The 27,792-nt window shown below is 42.9% G+C and overlaps 1 long non-coding RNA gene across 1 annotated transcript; it reads left to right on the top strand.

Moving 5' to 3' along the window:
- The first annotated feature begins 1,453 nt into the window (after positions 1-1,453).
- LOC138752612 (uncharacterized) lies at positions 1,454-27,296 on the top strand. Its single transcript, XR_011350765.1, has 3 exons — positions 1,454-1,507; positions 1,674-1,761; positions 26,409-27,296. It is a non-coding gene; the product is annotated as an uncharacterized lncRNA (long non-coding RNA).
- The last annotated feature ends 496 nt before the right edge of the window (positions 27,297-27,792 follow it).

The raw sequence follows: 27,792 nt of genomic DNA, 5'->3' as shown, positions 1-27,792 counted from the left end.
AAACATCAATTTCAAAGACAAATGCAGGTAAATCCAGCAAATTCTAGTTCAGTATATGATCCTTATTTAAAGAGAGAACATTGCATTACTACAAGATAAGTTTGAGACATCTCCTCATAGTTGTCAGAGCATTCGTGCTCAGTACTTTATAGTAAAAAGGAATTTCACCTGCTGGACTAGCAATGCTTCCATAAGGAACAAAGATTTGTTGCTATTGTTTCCATAAAGGTGGTCTGCCCAGATCTTTAGTCTTCTGCATTGGTTAGTCTGAACAGCTGTTACATCGCCTCTTTCTCACACTCAAAATGCCATTGTTTAAATCTGGTAATATGACCTTAATTTTGGTAACTGATATTCTATGTGATACTCTATATTCTATTAACCACAACCTGCATCTGCTCATATTTAGTGATTATACTTCTGTCAACTTGATTGATTCTATTATTATTTATTTAAATCTTTTCAAAGCAACAGTGTTTCTATTTTTTTTAACCACATCACTAATTATTTACAGTATGGACAAACAAGTAAATTGAAATGTTTTGTTATGTCTTATTATTACTAATCAAGCAGTAATATTTTAGATGTATTTGCAAATAAAGCATTATTAAATGCAATTATTATTAAACATTTTATGGCTCCAGTTATACTTTACTCAAACATCTTTTTCTTTATGTGTTTTTACTCTACACATGATAGTAGAAAAGGTGTGTATATTCCAAAACTATTGTCATAAAAATTGCAAATGAATTAATTGGGATAAAATAATTATTTTCAGATTTTGCAAGGGTACTGCTTGTCCACAGTATACACCATGATTTTGAATTAACAATGTGCATAATTTCCTGATGATTGTTTTAAGCAGTTGGAAAAGTTTGGAGTGCACATCCAAACAGCGAGTAAGCTTCCTGACTGGCAATATCAGTCCTTTATAGAAATTAAAACGCATTTGAGGTAACCATATTCTGGACTGCATTAAATGTTTTCACCGCACGATTACTTGGAGAGAAGCATGCGACACCTCTATCATGTCATTGTAGGGGTTTTCATTGTGAATTTCTTACTCAATTAACTTTCAATCCCACTATGTGACAATCAAGAGTTCTCTGATGGATACCACAACCAACCTCTAAGCGCCAGTTGAAAACCTGAGGTAGTATCACGTCAGCCAAAAGCAGGAAAAGTTGGAGCCACTCAGCTGATCAGTCAGCAACTGTAAAAAGGTAAACAGTGTGAATAATTCAGATGAAATGTGAACTCTTCTTTTTTTCACCGATGTTACATGAGTGAGTACAGCAAATTTTGCTTTTGCCTCAAATTTCCAGAAAATCTCCATAAAGCACTGGATGTACTCAGGCTGCATCTGTGGATAGAGAAACAAAGTTAACATTTCAGGATGAAAGCATGAGCTCACAATCTGAAATATTAAGTCTGTTTCCTTTTCCATGGATGCTGCTGAACTGTTATGATGTGGGAGTCTGGTTCATTGTCTGTTCTGTACGATCGTGTGAGTATGATATTATGAGGCTGTTACTTAACAAAATCTGTGGGACAGAGCTCCCGTTTTAAACAACAGGCTGACTGGATGGGAAGATTTTGCTGAGTCTGGATCCAACGCCTTGGTGGATACCAGCTGGTCTGACCAGTTTAATTTTTATTCTGCTTTTGTGCAGTAATTGTGATTAATCTGTATCGCCTGCTGGGTCCTTTAGAAGTCAACTGCATTTCTGTGAATATGCAGCTGAGTGTTACTCAAACCAGGTAAGATTCCTCTCCATTTGTGAGAAAGTTCCAATTTATTTTAAAAAGGTAAAAATCCTGCAGTTTAATGATTATTATGATTAAGATGAATTGTGTTTTTTTGGTTTTAATTCCATTCTAAACTGAATTTAAATTCCAAGGCTGCCATGGAGGAATTTAGACTCATTTCTTAGAATTAATATTTCAAGAATCTGTCAATTAATGAGGTAAGTTAGCAACTGTGTCGCTATCATATTCTTAACACCTGCCTAACTACAGTATATCAATAAAATATTTTCTGTTCTTTAGAGAGTTGATCATTTTTTAATATTTATTTCCAGGATAAGGTTATCAATGTTGAGATGAGAATTTATTGCCCATGGGAGATACCTGGGACTTCCCAAATGCTGCACGGTGCAGCCACTTTGCACTAATGGTCCAAGAAATGAATGTTCAGGGCAATGAATAGATTTCCAATCAAGCAGCCTTCTTTGGCCTGGAGGAGCTGGGCTTCTTGAGAATTTAATGTCCTTGGAGAATGCTGTCCAATCATTTGGAGAGCATTCCAACATGTTCCTGGTTTGAGCTTTGTGAATAGTTGAAAAGTATAATGTCAAAAGAAGTGTCTGTAATAAAATCCTAGAGTCCTATAGCATGGAACAGGCCTTTCGAGACAATTGGTCTATGCTGATCCATTGTCTGAGAAGTTGATGAGGCTCAATTTAGAGTATTATGTTCAGTTTTAGTTTCCGTGCTTTTGGAAAAAATCCAAGCTGGAAAGGATGCAGAGAAGGTTTACAAGGATGTTGTCGCAACTCAGGGGTCTAAGTTATAGGGAGATGTTAAATAGGCTAGGGGCACTGAAGAATAAGAGGTGATCTAAGAGAGATGTACAAAATCATGAGATCAGGTGAAGTAAACGGTTATATGGTTATATGGAATGCACAAGTCTTTTGCACAGAGTAAGCGAATCAATAACCAGAGGATATAGGTTAACATTTTTATAACATCTTAGACATACAGCATGGTAAGAGCCTCTTTTGCCCCATAAGCCCATTCCATTTAATTACACCCAAATGATCTACAATCTCAGACACTTTCTAAGGGTGGGAGGAAACCAGAGCTTCCAGAGGAAACCCACACAGACACGGGGATAAAGTACAAACTTTTTACAGACAACGCCAGATTCGAACCCGGGTCGCTGGTGATGTAACAGTCTTGTACTAACCACTCAGTGAGATGCTGCCCTCAGTGAGATTTAACATGAACCTGGAAGGGAACTTTTTTAAGACAGAGGGTGGTGAGAGTGTGGAACTGGCTGCCAAAAGAGGTGGTTGAGGCAGGTGCTAGTTTAATGCTAAGAAAAAGCAATTGGTTGCATATCAAATCAAGTCAAGTTTATTGTCATCTGATTGTACAAGTACAAACCCACAAAACAGCGTTCTTTGGTTCTCAGTGTAAAACACATAGTGTTTGGTCATTTGACGCTTCCACCAGCGTTGTCTCCGCTCCATCCTCAACATTCATTGGAGCAACTTCATCTCCAACATCGAAGTACTCGAGATGGCAGAGGCCAACAGCATCGAATCCACGCTGCTGAAGATCTAACTGCGCTAGGTAGGTCACGTCTCCAGAATGGAGGACCATCACCTTCCCAAGATCGTGTTCTATGGCAAGCTCTCCAATAGCCACTGAGACAGAGGTGCACCAAAGAAGAGGTACAAGGACTGCCTAAAGAAATCTCTTGGTGCCTGCCACATTGACCACCGCCAGTGGGCTGATATCGCCTCAAACCATGCATCTTGGCACCTCACAGTTCAGCGGGCAGCAACCTCCATTGAAGAAGACCGCGGAGCCCACCTCATTGACAAAAGACAAAGGAGGAAAAACCCAACACCCAACCCCAACCCACCAATTTTCCCTTGCAACCGCTGCAACCGTGTCTGCCTGTCCCGCATCGGACTTGTCAGCCACAAACGAGCCTGCAGCTGACGTGGACATTACCCCTCCATAAATCTTCGTCCGCAAAGCCAAGCCAAAGAAGAAGATTCTCACTGCCTGGGGGAATAAGCTGCTTCAAAGCCTGGTGGTGCTGGCTCTAATACTCCTTTATCTTTTTAGCAATGGGAGCACTGAAAGATGCTGTGTGCTGGGTAGAAAGGGTCCTCAAAGTTAGATATGATATTGCATCATGTAACCACTGTGCATGAATCAGTAAGAGTTCATCTTTCCATTTCATTAAAACTGCTCATCTGGCTATCAACATGCTAAAAGCTAAAACTTTCTCTTGAGATGCCGACAAAAGTATATCCGGTTCGTCAGAAAAACCAAACAAGGCAATTAAAGGGCATGGGTCTATTTTAATCTTAAAAATCATTGATAAAGATTGAAAGATATTCTCCCAAAATCTTCCTAATTTGGGACATTTCCAAAACATTTGAATCAATGAGGCTTCAAAGATTTTGCAATTTTCACATAGTGGGTCAGCATCCTCATAAAATGGGATAATTTAAGTTTAGATATATGTATTATATGTATTGTGGTGGTGTGAGCAGTAAGAGAGACACAGCCACCACATTGAGGGTCATTAACGACTGTTTTATTTGAATTTGGCGTGTGCTCTTTTAAGGGCAGCATTGGCTCAGTCACCCAGTGCGTGATGATGTCACAGATGCTGCCTGGGGAGCGCGCCACATGGGAGATTCAACTGGGGTAGAAACCCCTGACGGCACCATATTCCCAGGGCTGCCCCGCCATGTGGCGTTACAAGTGGGGCCGGTTCGCCCTGAGCGAATGCACTGCCACACAACCCCACCCAGAACCGGCTATGCATCCTGCTGCTTTGGCAGGCAGCCCCACCGCCTAGGCTTGGCCGTCTGTACTGGCTGAGATAAATCCACGTGGGCATATTCAGTTCGTCCACCATATAAAGTTCCTCCCGACCCCCAATGTCTTGGGTGAAGGTTCTACTGGTCCGGTGCAAGACTCTGTATGACCCTTTGTATGGTCGCTGCAGCCAAGTCAAGTTCCTTGGGGAGGTGGAATATCCGGGTGCTGTGGTGGGGAAGCAAGGGACCCCAGTCTCCTGTGGAGGTCCGCCAGAAGATTTGCATCAGTGGCCGTGGTGTCGGGGTCTGAGCTGAAGAACTCACCCAGTAGGGAAAGCAGTGCGCCGTACACCATCTCCACTGCTGAAGCTTGTAGATCCTCCTTGGGTGCTGTCCTGATCCCGTGGAGGACCCAGGGTAGCTCATCGGCCCAATCTGGTCTGGAGAGTTAGGCCACGAGCAACGCCTTCAGGTGCCTGTAGAACCACTCCAACTGCCACAGTACCACCTTAATTTGTAATAAAAAATGCCTTGCACAAAATAAAGAATCATTGATCAAACTAAGAGTGGAATACCAATCTTCATCTGAAAATGTTATATTGAAATCACACTCCCAATCATTTTTAATCCTAGCTATTGAGCCTGATCTTAAATCCAACAAATCATTATAAATATGTGATATCAGCTTACTGTGAGCAAACTGTAAGTCAAAAAAAATATATATATATATGAATCTGCAATTTGAGGACAATCGTGTCATTTAGACTGAACAAAATACCTAACTTGTAAATATCTAAAAAAATGTCTATTAGAGAGATTAAATTGAACTGACAACTGTGAAAATTAGATACAACATTTCAGTTTGAAAATATATTGGGCCCATTCATAGAATACTATCACAATTGGCGGTTTTAGGTCATTTGGATGCTCCAGCGATGTTCCGTCTATCCTCTGAGGGTCACTACTTGATCCATTTTCATATTTATTTTGGTCCTATTAAGTAACATTGATTGGGTGGGGCTGTGGGGGGTTAGATTAGTATTAGTTTTAGGGTTTTTCTTTTTTTTCCTTTTTCTTTTTTTTAAGTTGATCATTGGCAGTTTAATTATGATTGTCCTAGATCATATCAATTACTTAGATATTATATCAAGGTATGACAAGTGTTGCTATAATGTAACTCAAGTGGTTTATATTCATTATTTTTTTTTAATGTCAAATTATCAATTTTAGATTAAATATGTTGTAAGTACTTTTATATTAATTATCTGAAATGTATATGTTATGATATTCCTTTGTTATATTAGTCGAACATGTATATAGGATTATTATGTTAAAGTCAATAAAAATAATTTTAAAAGAAAGGAAGGAGTCCTCAATGATTTTTCACACCCTCTTCAGACAATGATCCCGGTAGATCATGTCAATGGGGGGGGGAGGGAGTCTCCAGTGATCCTCTCTACCACTCTTATGGTCCTGAGCATTAACCTCTAATCAATTTATCTGCAGCAACCATACCACACTATGATGCAGCCGGCCAGTACATTCTTAATAGCGTTTCTGTAGATAGTTGACCTGATCGTTGCTGGCATACTTGCCCACTTCAGTCTTCTCAGGAGGTGCTGTCGCTGTTGCACCTTCCTGACAAGTGAGGAGATGTGTGTACATGTTAGGTCGCCAGTTCAGTGCGCTCCAAAGAACTTGGTGCTCTCCATTACAGAATTGTTGATATGGTCATTCCTAGTTCTCCAGAACTCGACGATTATCTATGTCTTGCCCATATCACAAGATTTTTCTGTATATACCATATTAATAGATTGGGTTTGGAGGAATATATGCCAAATTCCTGTGGGTGGGATTTATGCAAGTTGGACACTTTGGTGAGCATGGGCAAGTTGTGCAAAAAAACCTGCCTTGAACTGAATAAATCTATGTCTTGATTTGGTATCCTGAGCTTTTCCCACTTCCCTGCACCTGGTCCCCATATCTTTCCAAGTGTTTTTTTTTTATGTCAAAATTGCACCTGCTTCCATTACTTCCTCAGAGAGCTTGTTCCAGGTAGGGTCTCCACTGAGTGAAAAAACTAGCCCTCAAGTCTTTCTTAAAAGTCTCCCCTTTCACCTTAAACCTATGTCCTATAGTTCTAGAATCATCTACCTCAGAGAAAAGATTGTGATCACTCACTTTACCCATGATGTAAAAAAATCTCTATAACTTTACTCCTTAGTCAATCTAATTTCTCCCTATAACTCAAGCCCTCCTACCCAAGCAAGACCTTGGTGAATCTCCTTTGCACCCCTTCCAATATTCTTATCCTTTCTATCATGGGGTGACCAAAACAGTGGACAATACTCTAAGCCTTGGCCAGATATATCATGAGATCCTAGCTTTTATATTCAGTATCCCACTCAATGGGGGCAAGCATGCTAGTCTCCTTCTTCATTATTGTCTTCACTTCATTCATCACTTTCACTGAGCCATGAACCAAAGTCTCTCTATTCCTCAAAACTCTAGATCTCTGCTATTTTCTCTATAAGTCTTAATCTGGGTTGACTTTTCAAAGTGTCACATCTCACACCTGCCAGAGTCGAATTCAGTTTGCCACTCCTTGGCCCACCTACCCTACAGATTAAAATTGTCTTGTGAAAGTGGTTATCCTTCACTCTAAGAATCCTAAACTTTTCATCTTACCCCCACATTATTTAGGTTGCAATGAAGAAAAAGATCAACCATCATCATCATAACAGCAGAGAAGGGACAATGGGCCAAATGGCCGAATTCCTGCTGAAGTCTCTTACCCCAGGAATATAGAATCATGCAGTGCAGAAATTGACCCCCCCATTCACCTCATTCATCCCAACCATGATGCCTTTTTGCCCACAACAGGGCTCTATTTCTCTCTAGATCTGAGACCTTGTCCAAACACTTCTTAAATGCCATAATTTTATCTGTTGTGACAACCTCCACTGGCAGATCATTCTATATAGATTTACGTGAACAGCTTGCTCATCAAATCCCCTTTAAAATTTTCTCTTTTCTCATCTTAAATCCGATCCTCTAGTTCTAGAATACTTTGCCCCACCAAAAAATATTCCATCCTATCTCTGCTGTTCACCTATATGTTTGAATGAGAATAAAAACCATTCTTACATTCTGGGAAACATTGTCCTGTATCTTTGCACTCTGTCTATTGGTAGCAAATCCTTCCTATAGTGTGGCAATCAAACCATACACAATTCTCTAAGTGTGGTCTAATCACAGTTTAGTACAATACCAAGATTGCTTCCCAACTTATTGGATCTGAATTGATGAATGGACTGAAATTTCAATTTCTGAAGATCCCTGCATATTACATTTAGCTCTAGAATAGCAATGTTTGGTTCTTTTCATTATTCCAAAAATTATTAAGGTTACTGATGCAACTGGAAAAGTTGTACTAAGGTCGTCTCTCTTCATCCAAGTGTAAAATATGATTTTTACACAGACTTTGTGGAATTTTACCATTATGAAATGTCTCCATATAACCATATACAGCACAGAACAGGCCAGTTTGGCCCTACTAGTCCATGGCGGAACAAATCCCCACCCTCCTAGTCCCACTGACCAGCACCTGGTCCATACCCCTCTAATCCTCTCCCCTCCATGTAATTATTCAGTCTTTCCAACATCCCATCATTGGTTGATCACACAGGAACGAACAAAATTGCAAACCCCAGTTACTGCCCACAATTTTAGACAGCATACCAGCATTGCAATATGTAAAGAGGTGGGACGTGCATCGCCACTGCATCGATGTTGGCTGCGACATCTAACATACATGGGATGTACAGCGCCACTGCGTCGATGTGTAGCATGTGCGTCCATCATATCCTTCAAATCAGAGCAAAATGGCTGTAGATCCAGAGGTGCTTTTGATGCTCAACAAGCAATAATTTTTCAGGGCCAGAGAAATTCAACAGGTCAGAGACATTCAAAAGGAAGTTATCCATGGAGCAAGAAGCAGAGTCAATAATTCAGCCCAAAGACCCTTCATCAGTCTCTTGTTAAGGAATGCAGGGCATAGATATCAAACAATTTTTATTCACTGAGTGTCACTGGCACTTTGTTTTAATTTCTGAGTTCCAGCATTGCATTATTTTACTCCAATAAGCACTTAAGAATAAAGCTGCTCACTTTGTTTGCTCTTAATTAACATGTAATCCCTCTGCTATCAAGGCATTGTGATTACATTGTGCAATGCTCATCGAATGAGCTGAGCAAATCTTCCTCAAATTTGAAAATCATGCGCTACAACATAGTGTGCTTTACGCATCATCGCACATCATTGCAACATTGTATTAATTAGCCAGTTGGTCCTGGAATACCTGCGGTGCAGTTTACATTGCTGGCATTCTGGGAAAATAACAAGGGGTCTAGGAGGAAAAAAGTCTGATTGGGAATGGCACCCCCATTCTGGTTCCGACCTTTTTACATAGCTTGTATTCTGGGAAAATGGGAATAATTTCCCAGAGTGCATCAGCTGTGTAAAAAACATAAAAGATTAATGTCCAGATGTTCTAGGCTGGTTTCAGTCTATATCTGAACTGGTAATACACAGTGATTGTAAAGATGATCAGGACTTAAATTTAACAGATTACCCAAATCAGATAATTACCCTAATCAGCAAATCCATGATAACCATGGCTGCATTGCCAGTTATAGGGAAATTACGATCTTATGTTCATATTGGAAAGTATTCACCTAATCAATAAAATGCAGAACTCTTTACAAGAGTTTCAAATGCAATAATGTGAAGGTAAATTAACAATGAAGTTCATAGTGTGATATTGATTGGAGAATTAATAATGTGTGGGAAAATTATGGTTTTTGTTTTCCAACCAATATTAACTGCATGGGTCTCAGCTACACTTGTCCTTTTGTCAGCTAAATTGAACAGTCCTTATTCCAAACCTACTCCCCAACACATTCTTCATTAATGACTGCAATGACTGCATTCGTGTTGCCTATAGCACTTGTATAGAACTCATCAATTTTATAATCTCTGCAACTAACTTTCACTCCACTCTCAAATTAATTGAATTTTTTTTTTCATTTTTTTTTTCAATTCACTGGGAACATTTCTGACACTTCTCTCCCATTTTTGAATCTCTCCATCTCACAAGACAGACTTTCCACTGATATTTACTATAAACCCACAGAACAAGCTCAGCACACCTGTTCCCATCATGTCTCCTGCAAGGATGCCATCCCTTTCTCTCAATTTCTCCATATCCGTTATATCTGTTCTCTGGAGAAAAGCCTTCAGTTCCAGGACTTCTGAAATGTCCTCCTTTTTCAGGAAATGTATTGTGTATGGGAAACTGCATTTCATCCATTTCCCAGAAGTCTGCTCTCACCACCCAAAACCCCTGTGACAGATTATGTGGTGTTTGTATTGTATATTGATATGTTTTGGGGAGATAAATTGGGGCAGGCTTTTTAGTGTAGGTCACATACAAACACTTTAAAACAGATCTTATTCAAAATAATGGTGCTCTGCTCAAGCTAAACTGGCTGGCTCTGAAGGCCTTTGCAAAATCTTTGAGGAGTTCCCAAGGAACTTCACTAATGGATTATTGTTTACAAAAAGGCAACAGATGAAATAATTCATCAGAGACACATGCTGTCTAGAGTGGAATGCTATTCTAAGAAGGTCATGAGGTTTTGCAAGCAGAGAGAGTAAAATAGGCTTTCTCTCTGAGAGAGAGAGAGAGAGAGAGAAAGCAAGAGAGAGAGAGAGAGAGAGAGAGAGAGAGAGAGAGAGAGAGAGAGCAAGAGAGAGGGAATTCAGTTCTGCAGTTTTACAGTCAGCAGAAACAGCTGTGACTGGAACAGGACAAGCTGGCAAAACTTGTAGAAAACCCCATTTGGAAGACTGGTTGTGAGTGCTTAGTTCAGCCTTGTCAAAGCCCTTATGGTTCATGTAAGAGGAGAGGACTGGCTGCCTAATGTTTCACTTGAAATAAGAGAAACAAAAATGAAATCTGTGGTGACCTGAAAGAAAGAGGTTATCATCTGGAGAACCCTGAGGGGGGGAAGTTTCTTCAGCAAGACACTGAAGTGGCTGGGTACAAGGAATCAGTTGTGGATGTCCAGCAAACAATAAATCCCTCTCTGAAAACCGACAAGAACCTTCCTGAGCGGTTACCATTTACCTTTCTAGCACCAAAGCCTGGTGAACGTTATAAATGTTAAATTCTGTGCACAGTATAAAAATTGCCTGCAACCAGTGAACTTGGAGGAATGAGAAGTGAGATTGGATTGTGAACCAAATAACTTTTCTAAACTTACTCACACATTACATACATGTGCACTTAGAATTAGAAGGGGGTTAAGTTAGGTTAGTTAAGTTAATAGAAATAAATTAAAGTTTGATCCTGTTTTCATGTTTAAAGATAATTTAAAGCAACTTTTGTTTAAGTAACCATTTGTTTTGGTGAATATTTATTGCTTCTGGGTTTTGGGGTCCTCTGGGCTCATAACCCCCCCCCCCCCCACTTCCCTAAGATAGAACGAAGATGGATTTCCCTTTGTCCTGATGGTTCACCTACTGGCTCCATCATGATCTCTCCACTAGCCTCAACTTCTCCCTTTTCTGATTTCCATGTTCTCTCCATGGTTCCCTGCCCCCCCATCCACCCACCCTCATCCCTTCCTTCCTATTCCTCCCTGTTCCTGCACCTTTCCCTGCAACTGTAGGAAGTGCAATTCTTGTTTCTTGCATTACCTCCCTCACCATTATCCACAAACTTCCCACACACCCCCTCCCCCCCCACCACCCCACCACCACCACCACCACCCAATCACTCTGGCTCCATCTGCTCAATTGCTTTTCAATCATACCTCTTTCCTCCCTATCACCCACCAGGCATTGTCTCCTCTCCCACATGCTCCACCCTAACCTGACTCCATCTGCCCATCCCTCACCTCACTCACCTCCACCTATCACTTCAATAATGTTTTAAAATTCATCAGAAACATACGCACATGCGCACCCACACGCCCATACGGTCTATATTGGGCTAAATTAATACCAGCAGGTGGTTAGATTGCTGAAACACAAGGAATTAGGAGGAGAAAAGAGATCAAAGAAATAAACAGATATATGAGGCAAATAGCTTAAAGGAATTAGGTTCAAGGTTGATGCATTATGAACATTTGACAAAGAGCTGTGATCAGCAGCAAATTAGGAAATAGGTGAAAACAATCAGACTAAACATGAAAAGATAAGCCTCATATGATGCATGGTCCATAATCAGCCCATTCTTAGTCATTAGACTGGGACAGTGACTTGCACATCTCTAATATAATGTGCCTGCAAGAAACAAACATGAAAATAAAGTTTTATTAATCCAGAAAAATCATTCAGATATCTACACCTATGTAGTTCTGAAGTCGATTTTTTTTTTAAGATCAAACAGAATATTTGTGGCTAAGTTATAAATATTGTGGGAAACCAAGATTTAGTTACAGCACAGAACCGGTGTACAACATGCAATCTGTGGTTGCCGGGGCGGATATGAGGTTGAACTCATTGACATAGCAACAGAACTGAGTCAGATGTGAAAAAAAATTATAAAGCAATACTCCACAAGTTCCAGAACACCAGGCATTTTTTTCTCATGTGCTACAGTCGTTTCTGGATGCAATTATACCTGAAAAATAACAAGATTGATCTGACCACTATTTTGCAATGTTCTTAGCATTACTTGGCCCCAAGACAATAAAACATAATTTCAAACCACTGATCCCTCTTCATGTGCTGAATTTCATGTGCAGTTTGTGATACACTCATTTCCTCAAATATAAATACCTGAGAGTGTGCATTTCTCTTAAGTGGTCTGAACTTTAGAAGCCAAAACCCATTTCTTTAGGCTCCCATTTTATGATTCCAGTTAGGAGAATGGCTTCAGCATAATTTCCCAGAAGGTGAAAATATTGTAACCAGACTGCCCACTTTATGGTGCTCAGACTGAAATAGAAAAAGGTCCTTAGCCCAAATTGGTTGGAAAAGCAAAACTAACTCCTCGGTGCTCCTATTTAATTTCAGTTCACTGAAGATCATAAACTTTCAATGCTCTGATATGGATAAATTTTGCTCTTTTTACTATTTATAGCTCATTGTTATATTTTAATATTTTTCTTCATGCTGTATATTTCCAGTACAATAAAACAAAAAGTCAAGAAATGTAATAATAACATAATTTTTTATGCATATGCTGTGCTTTTTCAAGTGTGGGCTGATCACTGGCAAGTTAGCTCTAGGAACATAGAACAACTTCTTTTCATGAAGAAGATCAGTATCGATAAGTGATTCTGGGAAAGGAATCCTAAATCAACATTCCTGAGTCTACCAAGACGTCAACTGGACATTGCGATGAAGGAGGGATTCTGATCTTGTACTTGAAACAAAAAGATGAGGTGAAATAAGTTGTTACATAGTTACAGGTGCACCCCACTTTATGAAAGTAGAGTGTTCCTATGAAACCTTTCATGAGCCGAAATGGCGTAAAGCAAAAACCCATTCACTACTATTGAAGGTTATTTTCGTAAAAGAGAAAACCCGTTCAAATTTATTTTGGATAGCAAACACAGGTTTCTTCGTGAAAGCGAATTAGCGTGAAGCTAGTATTTGTAAAGTGGAGTCACCTGTAACTTGAAGGAATCCAGCATTGGCACAGTAGAATAGTTCTACAATTGCATTTACTTGCATTAAGCAAGACATTCTTGCTTTGCCTGGACTTCAAACAAATGTAGGATTAAAGGGATTGGATGTGCAGCAAATGAATATATTTAACCATTATTTTCAAGGGAAGGAAGGAAATGGTGTGAATTGAACAATAATGAAGGAACCTATTTTATTTAATTTAACTTAGAGATACAGCGCGCTAACTGGCCCTTCTGGCCCACGTACCTGTATTGCCCAAAACAACCAGGTGACCAATTAACTTTATGAGCCCGTACATCTTTGGAATGGAGCACCCAGAGGAAACCCATGTAAACATGGGGAGAACGTACAGACTCCTTACAGACAGTGGCAGGTCAAACCAAAATTGCTGGTGCTGGAATAGTGTTACACTAAGTGCTGCACTAACCATGCCCAACCCTGACTGAACACTCCTCATTGATGTGCACTAATTACTTTGCTGCTACCAATCTGAATTTTCCTCTGACTGATGGACCTCATGATGCTCTATTCCACAATGTTTTTGCAGACAATATAGGAACCCCTTCTCAGGAATTTCAATGTCCAGGTCTTATGGATGTCAATGTTAAATTGGTACAACAAGCTTTGCAATTTGGAACACATTGCTACTATCCAACGTGCATACCACTTAATATAATCTACTGTTCTTCCAAGACATCAATAATTTGTCCTGTGATCACTCCACTGGAGGATTGTGATCCATAATAGAAGCCTTAAGCTGCTGTTCTTTCAAGAATCTTGTCAGCATTTTATATGTTCTATGAGATCTCCTCTCATTCTTCTATATTCCAACCAAATAGTCCAAGAGTCTCTAAACATTCCTCATATGTTAGCCCCTGCATTCCAGGAACCATCCCGGTAAATCTCTGTACTCTCTCCAATATCATTACATTCCTTCTAAGATAAGGGGCCCAAAACTGCACACAGTACTCCAAATGAGTTTCACCAGTACCCTATAGAGCCTCATCAACACCCCTTTGCTCTTATACGCTATTCTTCTTGAAAAGAATGCCATAAACTGCTGTTCTTCCAGGAAATATTAATTCCAGGAAGAATATTTTGTAGTTTTTATTATGTGGATTTCTTTTATCTTTGTTTTAATTTAATCAAAATCGAATGAAGCATGTTTGCAAGACTTGAAAAGCAGCCAAATTGTTTCCCAAGAAAGCCATCAGAAAGCTGATTTTACTGGAAGCATGTACAATCACAAGAGAACCTAGTTCTTAAAATAAATGATTGAAAAGCAGCTCAGTACTTGCATTTTTTACAGCATGGTAGAAGGCAATTCTGGCCATTTAAGCCCATTCTACCCAATTAACCTACAACCTAGAAGCCTTGGAGGTGGGAGGAAAGTGGAACATTCGGGGAAAACCCATGCAGACGTGGAGAGAATATACAAACTCTTTACAGACAACACCAGATTTGCACAGGATCGCTGGTGCTGTAATAGCTTTGCACTAACAACTATGCTAATGGTGCTGTCTGAGTAACCTAACATTTATTTGCAATTTGGGAAAAAAAAAAAGTTGATATTAATCATGAAATAGCTTCAGAGGCATCTATAAACACAGGTGAATATGCAGTGGGTGAAGGGATATTTATTAAGCTCGAGCAACAGGTTACATTTGTGTTTACTTTGGACATCACATGAGATGCCGAAACATGGACTGAAGGGGCTGTTCCTGTGCTGCACTGTTTTATGTTAATAATTTTTGAAGTATACCAGGTAATATCAGCTAAACATAAATATTGGGAAAAGTTTATTGGCATCAAATCAAAATTGTTCACACTCATATTTTACAGACTTATCACATACAACATTTAACTCTGAGGCAGCTGTCTTAGGAGATTTTGATTCAACAGCTCAGCTAAACAAAGATAGGCCATCTGTGGCAAAGACACCACTGACCAATCTTTACAGTGCAGAGGACTGCAGGTGGCAACAAACTAATCCACAGTGTGACACATTGTGCCTATAGCTGTTTCCTGCACACTGTAGGGAACATAGAGTCTTAAGCTGTGTTTATACTAAGGACACCTCGCATCATCCCGCATCACCTCGAATCACCGCGATTTTTTGTCGCTCGCATCACCGCGCATTTTTGGACTACCTGAACTGTTTCTACCGAGTGATGAATACGCGGCGATGCGAGGTGATGCGAGGAATGCGAGGTGATGCAGGGCGATGCGAGGTGACCAGGAAGTCCGATGAGCAATTGAAAACTGCGGGTGAAAAATCGCGACTTCCGGTGAGTCACCCGCGGTGTTTCCACTGCGAGGTCATCCCTCACATCACCCCGCATCGACTACCTCAAAAGTAGGACGCCGGAGCACCTCGAATCGCCGCACATCGGCCACAACCGGATGTGTTTCCAGTGCGGCCAAATTCGAGATGTCACCTCGCATTGCCTCGCATCACCACGCTTTTCCCGGCTCACTAGAAACACCCCCCTTAGAAGTGTCAAGTGCCAAAATCAGACAAAAGAGGCTCTGGAAGAGCTGGAAATATCATGACAGAAGGGTGACACCTCTCAGGACAAGTAGAAGAGAAGCTGAAAGTACAATCAGCAGTGAAGTTAGTGGAAGGGGTGCAGAAGGAGGGCAGGATGGAGGCATGATTACTCATCCAATGATACAAGATAAACAGCTTGAGGAGGACAGTGGTGGCAGTGGTGACAGGCCCATGGAAATTCACAACAATAGAAGGAAATGGTAGATTTTGTGGGATAGCATTAAGACATGTAAAAGTACAACCTGACGAAAGAGTATTCTCCAGTCTAGAGTGCAAAAACAATGCAAACACACGTACAGACACGGTTGTGGAGATGACACAACAGCAACAACAATGAGTTGCACTGCAGAGAAGAGGTGGAAAATCTCATGATAGGGTGCAAGAATAACAATCTGAGTTTCAATGTGGACAAGACAAAAGAGATGAACATGGACATCAGGAGGACCAGGAACAACCACCCTCCGCCACACATCTATCGGTAGAGGGCAGAGAAGAGAGCACTAAGTTGTCTGGAGTCCACTTAACAAGTCACCTATCCTGGACAAACAACATCTCTTCATCTGTCAGGAAGGTGCCACAGTGACGGCACTTTCTGGAAAAAAAACTGAAATTGGCAGGCTACCCACCACCATTATGTCAACCTTCTACAGGAGCTCTATTGAGAGCATCTTGGCCAACTACATTCCAGTGTGGTATGGTTGCTGTAGAGTACTGGATCAGAGATCCATCCACAGGAACATAGAAATGGCAGAGATCACTGGAGTCTTCTTTCCCCACCCCCATTGACGTGATCTACTGAGATCATTGTCTGAAGACAACACACAAAATTATTGAAGTCCCCAACCACTGCGCGCACAGCATCTTCAACTATTACCATTTAGAAAGAGCTTCTTCCTGTGGGCAGTGAGAATGCTGAACTACCAAAGGAACTGCTCACATTAACCATCCGAGACTCTCATACAGGTAGTCCCTGACTTACAACCGTGTTCTATTCTGACCAATCGGTCATATCGCAGAATGGACATGTCGGAAGTATATTAACATGGCATGTAGCAGTCGGACATTGGTTGATTACCTTCATTACCTTCATTTTCAATTCCAAATCGAGTGTCAGCAGGGGATGGGTTTTTCTCTTGCTCCCCATCTTCTTTGCTGAGCTTACCAAATAGCAATTGAGAGACGGTCACTATCATAGGCACAAGCAGACAGTTTTGTTCAGTCGTATGTACGAATGAGCGTAAGTTGCGTAGGTCGTGTCGGGGATTACTCGTATTACTAAACAATGTATATTTATTTATTTATATGGATGTATTTTGGACCTGCATGTATTCTTTGTCTATATGTGTGTTATATCTGGTTGTATGTCTGCCTGTTTTGAACCGAGGACTGGAAAACTTTGTTTCATCAGGTTGTATTTGTACAAATGGATGATAATAAACTTGAAATTGACGTAACACATGCTGACAAATGATACATAAACACAGAAACTCTATACTCAGGATACATGTTTTGTATTATTAAGAATAAATGTTATTAATAAATAGTAGTGTCATAAGGAAGTGTTTTAGGAGTCCAGTAGTCATTCAGCAGTCTCATGGCCTATGGGAAGAAGCTGAAGCTCTGGGGTCGTATGGGACTTTACATATTTTGAGAGTTCTCTTTAAACAATGATTCCAGTGAAACAATTTGAGTGTGGTTGGGGGGGTGGGGGGGGAGAGAAATGAGGGGAGGATAATGAGGGGGGGAAGAAGACCTAAGTGATCCTCTCTGCTACTTTTATGGTCAGGTGAATTGACCGCCGATCTAATGCTCTACAGCAACTGTACCTCACTGTGATGCAGCCTGCTAGAACACCCTTGATAGAGCTCTTGTAGAAAGTTGACAGAATGTTGGTGGGTAGCCTTGCCCGCCTCAAGAAGTGTAGTTGCTGTTGGACCTTTCTGACAAGTGAGGAGATATTATGAGTCCAAGATAAGTCACTTGTCAAGTGGATTCTGATGAACTTGTTGCTCTCTTCTCTCTGGGTGGTAGTCACTGAGGCCTGTTACTGTCGATCTCTTTGGTACTACATGATGGTTGCTGCCATAAGAGCCTGAGAGAATGATGGATTGCTGCATTGACATGTTGAAGATTTCCATAAGGGCCTCCATCACTTTCTTCAGTATCCGACCGGGTATGTGTGGTGATACACCACCAGCCTACTGCAGGGGGAAACCTCTGTACCTGCAGGAGTGTAAAGGGGCAGGACAACACCTAGCCAGCTGCCAATTAGTTGGCCTGAATGGATCAAGCCCCACCCGGTCGGGTGTCACTCACCCTCCGGGATATAAGCCTGTGCCGGCCTCCAGAGGCCTCACACTGAGTTGCTGCAGCCACAGCCAGCCTGTCTCTGTGGAGGATTTTGTGGATTAAAGCCTGTTGTTCAGTCTTTACCTTGTGTGTGTCTGATTCTGTCTAACAGCGCACCACAATTTAATCCACAAAATTTTCCCATGGCTGCCATGGAAAAACTCCTGTGTGCAGGGAGCCTTGAGGTTGACCCACGCCACCCGGAAGCCCAGACATGCTTCGAGATCTGGCAGCACGCGGTCGAGGCAATCATTGAGGCACACGAGGGTGACATTCTGGACTCCGATCAGAGGAGGTTGGTCCTACTCCGGTCAAAGTTGGGTCCCCGATCCTTCCAGGTAACCAAAGGCTGCACCACATACAAAAGCGCAATGGAAACTCTTGAGAACTTATACAACCCCCTCATGAATGTGGTCTGTGCAATGTACCTCCTCAACATCCGAGCCCAGAAACCCGGGAAGACGGCTGAGTCTTACCTGGGACACTTGCAAGAGTTGGCCCGACCGTGTCTGGCTGAACCCGGGGTAGGTGTAGAGGAAGTCGAGAGGCTGATCCGGGACACCTTCGTCTGAGGTCTATGCTTGAGAGCCATCCAGCAGAATCTGCTGGAGGACAACATCTATGCCCTAACCAGACTGTGGAAGTGGTCTAAACCCTGGAAGCACGTCGAAGCCTTAAATTACGGTTTTCCCCATGTTCCCTCATGGCCCTCTCACACTGCAGCTGCAGCTCCAGGCCGAGCTGGAGAGGAGAAGATCGCTGCGGAAGGCGCCCGGCGCCCCTGTAAGTACTATGGGTCCTGGTGGGGGTCAGATCGACGATCACGCCAGAAATGCCCAGTTAGGAACTTGTATTGTTCCTGATGTGGCAAGAAAGATCATTTTGCAAAAGTGTTCCTCTCTAAACCTGCCGGCAGTTCAGTGGCCCTCTATGACCTCCCTACCTCCCTGTGGACCCCCCCACATGCACGTGCTGGACGGTGCTATTGTCTCTGCGAAGACTTCCGTCTTCGCTGACTTCAAATGCATAACATCCTGCCCCTCCAGCAACCATCGCAGTGTGTGACCTGAACATTTGCACCAGCCCTTGCCCTCGCCGCTCACTGAGAACTACCGTGATGTCACTTTCGGCTCACGGCGTGACGTCACTTCTGGCTGATGTAATGACGTCACTGCTGCCAGCTGTGATGATGTCACTTCCCCAGGGAAGGAGGCCAGCCACACAGCGACTCTCCACATGCCGCCGCCATCTTGGACCAGGCATCGCCTGACACGGAGGGCCCCCGACGATGTTGAGAATTACGTAGTCAACACAGATGATGACCAGGCTGCCCTACCAACACTCCCCATGCCTCCGGGTCCCATCAGCTGCCGCACGTCGCACCCAGTGACTGATGGCAAAGTGGTCAACATGGGCAATGACCAGGCCGCCCTACCGACGCTCCCCACGCCTCCAGAGGCCATCAGCTACCGCGTGCTGCACCTCACGTCCGATGTCAACGTGGTCAACACAGACGATGACCAGGCCACCCTATCGAAGCTCCTCATCCCTCCAGATAGCAATGACTCCAACTCTGAGATGGTCCTGGCCACCACCATGCTAACCAATGACATCTCCCACAATCTCAAGCACTCGATGATGGACGTGCGAGTCAACGGGCAGGTAACAAAGTGCTTGTTGGACAGTGGCAGCACCAAGAGCTTCATTCACCCAAGTGTGCCCCACTCCCTAAGGTTAAAGGTCTTCCCCACCACCTGCTCGATTGCCCTCGCCACCAAGGATAAGACTGTTGGTACCCTTGGGCACTGCTCAGTCTATATAACGGTGGGAGGGGAGACTTACACAGGTTTCAGGCTCCTGGTCATGCCCAAACTCTGCACACCACTCCTCCTGGGCCTGGATTCCCAATGCCACCTGCAGAGTCTCACCCTTGCCTTCGGGGGGGCCCCAACCTCCACTCACATTGCACAGCACACCAACCTACCAGCCCCAGCCAACCTGTGGCCTCTCCACACTGCGCATCACCCCACTGGCGCTCTTCCCACATCTTGTACTAGGCTGCAAGCTGATCGCCACCAGAAGTAGGTGTTATTGTGTTGCAGACAGGGAGTTCATCAAGGCAGAGGTGCAGCGACTCCTGGTGGAAGGCATTATAGAGCCCAGTAACAGCCCTTGGAGAGCCCAAGTCCTGGTGGTCAAAGAAGGAAGTAAGCCGAGGATGGTCGTGGATTACAGCCAAACCATTAATTGGTACACCCAGCTGGATGCCTATCCCCTGCCGAGGATTGCCGACATGGTCAATGAAATTGCACGCTACTGGGTTTTCTCCATGATTGACCTGAAGTCGGTGTATAACCAAATCCCTATCCACCTGAAGGACAAGCCCTACACTGCCTTTGAGGTGGACGGGTGCCAGTTCCGCCAGGTTCCTTTTTGGGTCACCAATGGGGTCTCCGTCTTCCAGCGGGAGATGGATCGCATGGTAGACTGGCATAAGCTAAAGGCAAAATTCCCATATCTGGATAATGTCACTATCTGCGGCCGTGACCAGCAGGACCATGATGCTAACCTGGAAAAATTCCTCCAGACAGCCGTGGAGCTGAACCTCACTTACAACAAGGAGAAGTGTGTGTTCAGCACCACCTGCCTCACCATCCTGGGGTACATCGTGGCCCATGGAGTCATCGGCCCAGATCCGGAAGGGATGCACGCATTAATGGAGTTACCTCTCCCCCCAACACTAAAGGCCCTCTGCAGGTGCCTGGGCCTGTTCTCTTATTACTCGCAGTGGGTCCCTCACTTCTCAGACAAGGTCCGTCCACTGGCCCAAGCTACAACTTTTCCCCTCCCACCTGAGGTGCAGGCATCCTTCACCCGCATCAGGCAAGACATCACGGATGTCACGATGCAGACTGTGGATAAAGACTTCCCCTTCCAGGTGGAGACCAATGCCATCGAGGTGGCCCTTGCTGCTACCCTCAATTAAGGGGAGGAGGGTGCCCTGTCACCTTCTTTTCCAGGACCCTCCAAGGCTCCGAGCTAGGGCACTCCGCCATTGAAAAGGAGGCCCAGGCGATTGTGGAAGTGGTCAGGCACTGGCGCCCCTACCTGGCCGGCAGGTGATTCACACTCCTCACGGACCAGCAGGCCGTGGCGTTCATGTTTAACATTCCCCACAAGAGCAAGATAAAGAATGACAAGATCCTTCACTGGAGAGTCGAGCTGGCAACCTACAGCTACGACATCCAGTACCGCCCCTGAAAGTTTAACGACTCCCCCGATGCCCTCTCTCGCACCTGTGCATCTATGCATGATGACAGGTTGCAGACATTGCATGTCCTTCTGCCATCCGGGCATCACCCGGTTGTACCATTTCATTAAGTCCCGAAATCTGCCGTACACCATCAGGGACGTCAGGGACATGACCGAGGCCTGTCGGGTCTATGCAGAGTGTAAACCCTGTTTCTTCCCCACCCACCCCCCCAGGCCCACGTTGTAAAGGCTACTTGGCCTTTCGAGCATCTCGACATGGACTTCAAAGGACCCCTGCCTTCAACGAACCGAAATGTCTACTTCCTTACGGTAGTGAACGAGTACTCACGCTTCCCTTTTGCCATCCCTTGTCCAGACACCTCCACGGCCACTGTCATAGGGCCCTGGGGCAGATCTTCACCATGTTTGGCTACCCCACCTTCATCCACAGCGACCGGGGTCTAGTTTCATGAGCGACGGGTTGCGCCAGTACCTGATGGCGAGGGGTATCGCGACCAGTCGCACGACAAGCTATAACCCAAGAGGCAACAGGCAAATGGAATGCGAGAATGGAGTGGTCTGGAAGGCAGTCCTCCTGGCTCTCAGGTCAAAAGTGTGGCAGGACGCCCTGCCATTCGGTCACTGCTGTGCACAGCTACCAGCGAGACCCCTCATGAATGTCTGCTCTCATTCCCCAGGAGGCCAGTGACTGGAATGTCATTCCCAGCACGGCTCACGTCTCCAGGACCGGTGCTTCTGCATAAGCATGTAAAGACCCACAAGGGCAAAGCCCTGGTGGAGCAGGTTTTCCTCCTTCCTGCAAACCATAACTACACTTACATTAGGTTCGGCAGTGGCAGGGTGGACACCGTCTCAACCAAGGACTTGGCACTAGCAGGAGCACCCACCACACCACATCACCCTCCAATCCAGGACAACACTGACCGGGACATACACCCCCATCCCCATGCAGCTATGGGGCATGCAGGGCCTCCTTGACCACCCTGCACCCATCCAATATGACCCACATACATCAACCCTGGCCCCCCTGGCCACCCCTCTGCATGACACCACACCAGCTACACACACCCCTGCCGCCATCTCCCCCACTTCCCCTCTGACCAGTAACCAGGAGGCAGTCGTACGACGTTCACAGAGACCCAGGCGGCCGCTGAATCGTCTCAACCTGCAAAATATTGTGTGTACATAATTAGTGTGATTCCTTGTTACTGCCCCACCCCCCCGGGACAATTTTAAAGGAGTGGGTGAATGTGGTGGTACACCACCAGCCTACTGCAGGGGGAAACCTCTGTACCTGCAGGAGTGTAAGGAGGCAGGACAACACCTGGCCAGCTGCCAATCAGTTGGCCTGAATGGATCAAGCCCCACCCGGTCTGGGATATAAGCCTGTGCCGGCATCCCGAGGCCTCACACTGAGTTGCTGCAGTGGAGGTTTTTGTGGATTAAAGCCTGTTGTTCAGTCTTTACCTTGTGTGTGTCTGATTCTGTCTAACAGCGCACCACAGTATTTTGTCTATTTATGTAATGCATCCAGATGATTGCAGTCCTCACCTGCTTTTCTCTCATATTTCCCAACGCCCACCCCCATTCCCTTCCCAGATTCTTTCTGGCCTCTCTTTAAAATCTCTGCCATTGTACGAAGAAGTTGATTTTATTTCCCTCAGATCTGCTCACCAATAAAGGGACAGATTCCCACAACCAAAGTCTTGCATTAACATGGTTCTTAAGTGTGGAAGAATTGTTATTCATTTCTCAAATGTTTTGACAATATTTTTAGTTTAATAAAACACCAATGTGCTCCTTGTGCAATTGTTTCACGATATAAAGTTTGACATTTCATTATGGTATAATAGCCTCAACCTCTTACCACCAATTAGTTGGCTCTGCTCAAATTCAGTTAGTTTTATTGTAGAATGTTAACTATTTATTTAGCAAAAAAAATATTTTGCATTATTAGTTTGGCAATGTTGCAGGACATTATTTCATAATAACATCAGTAACTAAGCAGCTGCTTCTATCATGCAAAGGAAAGAGAAACGATTTTTTTTTCCTCACAAATTAAATTGATTATGCTGGGAATGAGTGGGGTGAATGTTATTTGCACAATTTTTGTTACATGTTCCATGATTAGAACTTTGTTAAGACTGAGGACGCAGCCCAATGATGGCTGACATACATTTAGATATTTTTGTTTGTTACAAAATTATACTTCTGCCAGTTTTTTTTTAATATTAGAGGAATAGCTTAAAGTTAAGCTTACAGATATTTATTATTTTGATAATTTTAGCGACAGCTGTTTCATGATGCAAATCATTTTCATGAGCATTTGCAAATGTCCACCATCAGCATTTAGCTGAGCTATTTCAGCAGAGAATATATTTTCAGTGATATTTTAAAGACATATATAATTTTAAAATAAACTTGCACTTCCATGATATTTCAACATATTTCATCTGGAAAGCCATCTCATGGTTTCTTGACTAAAAGAAAATTAAACACTTCAGTGTAAATCATTTAAAAACAAAGAACTAATGAGTTCCTGCCTGTTACTCCATTCAGTGTTTGCAGTTGTGCATAATTATAAGAAATTTAAACACTGATTGCACTAGATTTTTCAGGGGAAAATTTTGCATCGTGGTAAGGGAATAGTTTGCTTTGAAGCAAATACAGGTAGTCCTCAATTTATGACCGTAATTGGGACCGAAGTGTTGGTCATAACTCGGGTTGGTTGTAAGTCGGATTCACCTGTTTTAATGAGGTATTAAAGCAATATTTTCAAAAAAATTTCAACAAGTTAACCTTTAATGAAGAATTTCAGCATATATACAGTTTTTTTTTAATTTGGTTGTATATGCGGGTGGACGCAACTCTCATAAGTCGTAAGTTGAGGACTGGCTACCTGTATGTCCCTATGTTATTAACATGATTTTGCATAGTCTCTTTTTTGGCAAGAATCAAGATGAGTATGAAATATATAAATTTAAACACTCCCTTACTTGCAGCATAATTTCCGCATGAATACTCGCACATAGAGTGTATCCTTAAGGATAGAATCCAATTCTCTATGTAGCATCATCTGTGATCCTGACAGCCATGTTGATGTATTCGTTTCTCATCTTCACTCTTCCCAACTGGTCTGGGGTTGGAATAGACTGGCTTTAAAAATCAATTGCATGGTATACTCAGTTATATTGGTTAGTTTTCTTTGAAAATACCATTTAATTTTTACAACAGTTTTGTTTTAATATAAATTAAAATTATAGTATATCTTTGAAGTGACAATATCAAAAATATTATTCCAATCTAGAATGAGTTGTTTAAATCATTCCTTTCCTTGTTACTGTTGGCCTGTTTTCATAGTACTGAAATGATTAGTAGCTGTGCTTTCCATCTGCACCAAACAAACTGGGAACAAACTCAACGTGTCAAGCAGCATCTGTAGAGGAAAGGCATGGTTGATGTTTTGGGTCAAGGCCCTGCGGCAGAACTTGTGTCTCCAGTGCTTACTGTCTGTTGTGTTTGTTCCAATGTCTGTAAACAATCACCAGAAAAGTTTTTCATATTGACATTGCTTACTGAATGTGCTGGAGTAGATGTCTTGATTTTTCAACAGTCTGCTGTGGTAACAACGCACTGGTTGTTAAAGAATGTGTATTTGAAAATCTATTTGCTCCCATTCTGCTTGTGGCACAAACACCACTATCAACTCTGCCCTCACCTGCATAATCCTCAATTACCCGCATGCGCAATCTGCCCTGCACCCCCCCCCCCCCAACGCCCCCACACACATCAAGGACAGGATTCCTCTTGTCTTCACCTAACACCCTATCAGCTTCCGCATCTAACATATCCTCCTCCACTATTTCCACCACCTACTGCATGATCCCACCATTAGACACATAATTCACTCTCCTCTGGTCTCTGTCTTCTCTGGGCAACACTCCCTCTGTGATTCCTTTCTACACTCCTCCCTCCCCATTAATCATCCCTCGGGATCTACACCTGTGACCACAGGAGATGCACCACTTTTGCCCACACCTCCTCCCTCACCATCATTCAAGACCACAAACAGTCCTTCTAAATGAAGCCGCATTTCACTTGTGAATCTACAGGGCTCATCTATTGTATCCAGTCCTCCCGCTGTGGTCTCCTCTACATCGGAGAGACTGGATGCAGTCAGGGAGATTGCTTTGTTGAGCACTTTTGCTCTGTCCATCACAATAGTGTGGATCTCCCGGTAACCACCCATTTCAATTCCCCATCCCATTCCACTGCTGAGATGTCTGTCAATAGTCTCATGTACTGCCAGTTTAAGACCTCCCATAAATTGGAGGAATAACACCTCATCTTCCTACTGGACATCCTCCAACTGGGTGGCATTAATATCGACTTCTCTGGCTTTCATTAACCACCCCCTGCCCTCACTTCTTCCCCTGTTACCTTCCTCCAGCTCTCTCTATCTTTCTCTCTCTCTCTTTTCCCTGTCTCTTTTCATGCAGACTTAATCAATTCTCACCTCTCCCCTTATTATGTCCAATTAACAGTTTTTGTTGGTCTAGACTCATCCCCCAACCAGCATTGTCTGTATTTTAAGATTTCCTGCTTTTTTTTGCTCATTCTACTTATTCCTTGAAGAAGGGCTCAGGGCTGAAATGTTGGCAATATATCTTTGTCTCCTATGGATGCTGAAAGACCGGCTGAGTTCCTCCAGCATTTCAATGTGTTTTCATTACCATATGATTTCACCCTCTTTGTCTGAATGAATTTACAACCTTAGAGTTCTTTGTTCAGTATATTGTTTTTAAATGCACTGTGATTGTTTTTTAGTTGTCATATATTTGAGATTGAGGTTTTTGAAAATGTTTTAAATTTTAGCGCAGTAACAGGCCATTTTGGCCCATGAGTCCATGCCGCCCAAATTACACCCTATTAACCTACACTCCTGGTACTTTTTTTTGAACAGGAAAAATGGAGCCCCTGGAGAAAACCAACACAGACACAGGGAAAACATACAAACTCCTTACGGTCATGAAATTCAAACCCATCTGGTCCCGATCACTTGCACTGTAGTTTTGTTACGCTAACTGCTACACCAACCGTGCTGCCCCTTTCATTTGGCAACTGAAACACTGACTGTTTTAGACTTACAAACCTTAAGTCCTGACAGTAACTGACTGAACTGGTCTCCCCTATGCATTTTAGATTTAATTTCATAGCCTTGGACTTAAGAGACTCACAGACTGTGGATTATCCTGTGGTGAAAAAAATCTCTCAAATTCTTGGATGTTGTTTCCATCAATGTTGTTTTCATGCAAGTTTCAACTTTGTGCATGGTTTATCGCTTTAATTAATTTTAAAGTTCCACCAGTTTACATGCAGGCCTTCTGAAAGGTTGCAAAATTGCAATTCAATGATAATTTCTTGAAGGAAGTTGTTTTAAATGACTGGGCATGCCAATTGGCTGACTTTACCTGTGGCTCCTCCTGAATAAAGATGACTGTCCAACAGCCCCCTCCTCAGTTCAGGACAGTTGACCAACATTGACATGACTATTGTAAGGTAAAAACATCATGAGATGGGACCGGAGAAGGAGTCACCCAGTACTAAGGAGTAACAGAATGCAGATGTGACCTTGTACACTCAAGATAAGCTTTGCACTAACAAGAATGATGTGCAGCAGACTAACAGAGAAGGATAGCAACAGTTTATTCATTGGACAATGTAATGGTATGATAATTTACTAAGTACTTATCCTGAGGTATAAAAAAAACACCACTTGCTGATAATGGCAGAATGCGCCTTCTCCAACTAACACTGTTAGTTGCAAGTGTTACAATCCGGCAATAAAGAACAAAGAACCTTGATTTCGACTCAGTCTGGTGTTTGACTCACTCATTCATGAACAAAGCAGACCTAACACTATTCTATTGTGAATAAAACCCTATCAGTTTTACGTAACTTCCAGTCCTTTTGGAGTTTTTTTTATTGTGCATCAGAACTAATTTTATCACATTTACTTGTCTTTAATGTATTGTGATCATCACCTTGCCCCAGTTTTTGCAAAGTAAACGAAGGTCTCTTGCACAGTGAAACTCCACATGTTAAATGCTTCTGGCCTGATTTGCCTCAGAAATATTGTTTTCCTATGCACATATGTCACATAGCTTTGAGCTTTTACAATATTGTCTTCTCCTTTAACCTCTAGAATATGTCCACTTTGGAAATATATTCAGTAAAGGAGCTGAACTGTTCATGAAATCGGTTACTTATTGTACATGCTCTGACTTTGGTCATATGGAACAATCATTCTTTCCCACTTCCATTCAATAACATCACAGCAAAACTGA

This window comes from Narcine bancroftii, chromosome 1, assembly GCF_036971445.1.
Source record: "Narcine bancroftii isolate sNarBan1 chromosome 1, sNarBan1.hap1, whole genome shotgun sequence".
Lineage (NCBI taxonomy): Eukaryota > Metazoa > Chordata > Chondrichthyes > Torpediniformes > Narcinidae > Narcine > Narcine bancroftii.
This window is presented reverse-complemented; position numbering and strand designations above follow the sequence as displayed.